This window comes from Pygoscelis adeliae, unplaced genomic scaffold (assembly GCF_000699105.1).
Source record: "Pygoscelis adeliae isolate BGI_AS28 unplaced genomic scaffold, ASM69910v1 Scaffold188, whole genome shotgun sequence".
Lineage (NCBI taxonomy): Eukaryota > Metazoa > Chordata > Aves > Sphenisciformes > Spheniscidae > Pygoscelis > Pygoscelis adeliae.
Genome location: NW_008825304.1, coordinates 675,175 through 678,047, shown reverse-complemented (window position 1 = coordinate 678,047; position 2,873 = coordinate 675,175). Strand labels below are relative to the sequence as shown.

General features: G+C 50.1%; 1 protein-coding gene across 1 annotated transcript in view; it reads right to left on the bottom strand.

The window, feature by feature from the left end:
* Positions 1-2,873, bottom strand: part of RALGAPA2 (Ral GTPase activating protein, alpha subunit 2 (catalytic)) — a 194,040-nt gene that overhangs the window by 1,214 nt on the left and 189,953 nt on the right.

Here is a 2,873-nt window from a genome sequence, read left to right as displayed (position 1 = left end):
GGCTCCAGCAGCCGCCCGCAGCCTGGCGCTGCGAGGCACCGCAGCGGCCCCGCACCGGGGGAGCAGATGCACCAATCCTGCTCGCTCAAAGCGCCAGCAAAACCCACATAATGGAACTCAAAAAAATGTGCAAGTGTGTGTTATATAAATTTTTTTTTGCTGTGTGTCAGTAAACAGCTCTTCTGTATTTAATCTACTACGGAGAGCTGGAAATGAATTTCCATAGCGTGAACGCCTTCATGAAACTACCTGGAAGGTGTCTTAGCCTCTGATTAAAAAAACAAAGAATCCCAATTTTTTTCTCATTAGTTCCACTACTTAAACAGGACACCAAGTACCCATCATTATCGCTGCACTCACGGCCACCATTCAAGAACTGTATTTGTGGGCTGGGGAACCTGGATGGCTGTAGCGGTGTCTACGTGTGTTTACGCTTTGTTGTTCAACAACATTAAGTTACATCTCAATTGTTCCCCACAGGCGATTGCGACTAGAGGCCAGGACTAAATAGGTTGTCTGAATGAGAACAGATGAGGATACAGCTATTAAACTAAGAAATAAATGAATAAACTGAGGTGCGTGCGCGTGTGCAGCTCCTGCCTCTCCCCTGCGCGACTGTAATGGTGCTCTGAGGAATACAAACACGCATGCTGCAACCCAGCCCTGCTCTTGCTGCTGGCGTTCTGACCTGTCCCAAGGCATTTCCCGGTGTGAATGTCATTTCATCAGCTCCCCTGGGGTACAGTATTTTTAAACCATGTTACAGTTCTTTCTCTAAGTCTTAACACAAGCGTTTTTATTAGAGGCGGGATGGAGGAACAGCCTCGCACCCAGGTGCTTGCGAGGCCGTGGGGAGAACGGAGGAAGGCTCCGAGCCCACACCGAAGGTCGGGGCCAGTCTCAGCAGCTGTGCCACCACCTCTGAACTCCAGACTGATGGTTGTATTTTGCAGCACAAACCTATTTCCCATTCAACAATAAGCTACATTTTCAGGCTGTGCCTTTATTTGCTGTTAGTTTATGTGATTGACAATTAACAGGGGTATCTTTAATACTCCCTTCAACTTTATTAGCCCAGGTGACTCTCAAACGTGCGGAAAATGCACCAAAACGCAGCTAGTGCCTTGGCTGAAGCTGCCGAAGGTTGAGCTGCCCGTCGGGCAGCGGTGAGCAGGGACAACCTCGCTCGTGACCAGGGCGAGCCTTGCCCTTGTGAAACACATCAGGGAATTTTCGTGGTTTAGCAAGGCAGACAGGACATCCGTGGGCAAGGTCTCAGCCGCAGGGCTCTGCAGGCAGTAAAGCGCCTGGGGCTCGATCCACCTTCTGAGGACAAAGACCCAAGTTGACTCAGCCGCGTTTTCAACGCCCGGCTCGAGTGATTCGGGGTATTTTAAACCTCATGCCAACACTACAACCTGTCTCACCCCGTCACTAGGAATTGCAGCAGCCTCACTCGGTGCATTTTAGCAGCTTGCGTTGATCCTGATACTTCTCGGGAATAATGCTTGGAAACTCCATGGAGTTTGTTGGGCACAGGCAGCATCGTGTTCTGTTTCCTCACGACAAGGGTTAAAACTTTGTCCTCATGCTTTAGCTAACTCTAGATATTTTAATGACTCAAAGCAGTGAACAATGCTGAGGTCTGGCTGCAGCTAAACCCAAAGCACCTCTTGCTCCTTTGAAATCCCTTAGCCAGTTTGCAAACCAGCGTTTGCATTTCAAAGACAATCTTTACTTACCAGATTTATACTTCAAGACAATTGACTGAAGGGGAAATATCGCATTAAAAAAAGGTGAAAAATGTGACTTAGCGTGTAAAGGCATTTTCTGTAAAAAATGTGGAGCTGTCAGTTTTGGATTAAAAACAAAACCTGCGGTGCCGTTCGCGGGGAGAAGAGCGTGGGGGAGGGAAGGGCTGTGAGGGAGGTGTCGTACTTTACATTCCTGCAGTTAAACAGAATGGCAGATGGTCAAAATAATACAGTTTTCACCAAATGGACAAGTTCAAGCAATATTCATGCAAGCGCTGAACAATGCATCGCCTGCGCATATGAAAAGCAGGGCGGCTGCGGCAGGCGGGGGTGCAGGCGAGGCACACCTCGCTCCTGGAGCACCCACAGCATCCGCCCGCCTCAGGAGCCGGCACATTCCTTCAGTCCAAACTTTCTTCTGGCGAGTCCTTAGCTATGCAATCAACCTTGAAGCTCCCCCGAAACTGCCTTGATTGATAGGGAGACAGCAGCTGCAGAGTGAGCAAGTAATAACCACAAAAGATAAAGGCTTTCATACAAATATTATAATTCCACTTGCAAGCTGTCTGGCACGAACTCTAATTACTTGGCCGTCTTGCAAGGGGAGCCTGCAACTTTGCTCAGAGACGAGGCTCCACTCGCTCAGCTGCGCTAGGGAGAGAAGCCGGGCTGCGCCCCCCCGCCGGCGTGCGCCCGGGAAGATCAGCGTCGTATTGATGTTAAGGCGCTCGTGAGAGGCTTAGTTCTTTTTCTTTTTGCAGTGATGTGGAGGAGGGGTTTTTTCCCTCTCTTGGTGTGTTTGTTTCAGAGGGTGCACAGGCAACGTGAAATTACGCAGCTCTGCAATGGTGTAGTAAATAAAAAATACTAGTTTCTGACTCACAGGTGGACCAGCAGAGTGCTTAAAATTTACAGCTCAGCCAAACGTGAAATTTGCAAAAAGGGGGAAAAAACCCACCAAAAGCTGCACCGCAACTCTCCAGCAAGTCGCGCTGGTTTGCGGGTGAGCACCGGCACGGAGGTGATGCCATGCAGCTCCCATGCACGCTCGCCGCCAGTAGGCCAGGGGTTGCACCCAGCATACTGCTGGTGGCTGCCCCATCCCCGATCCCGTCCCAC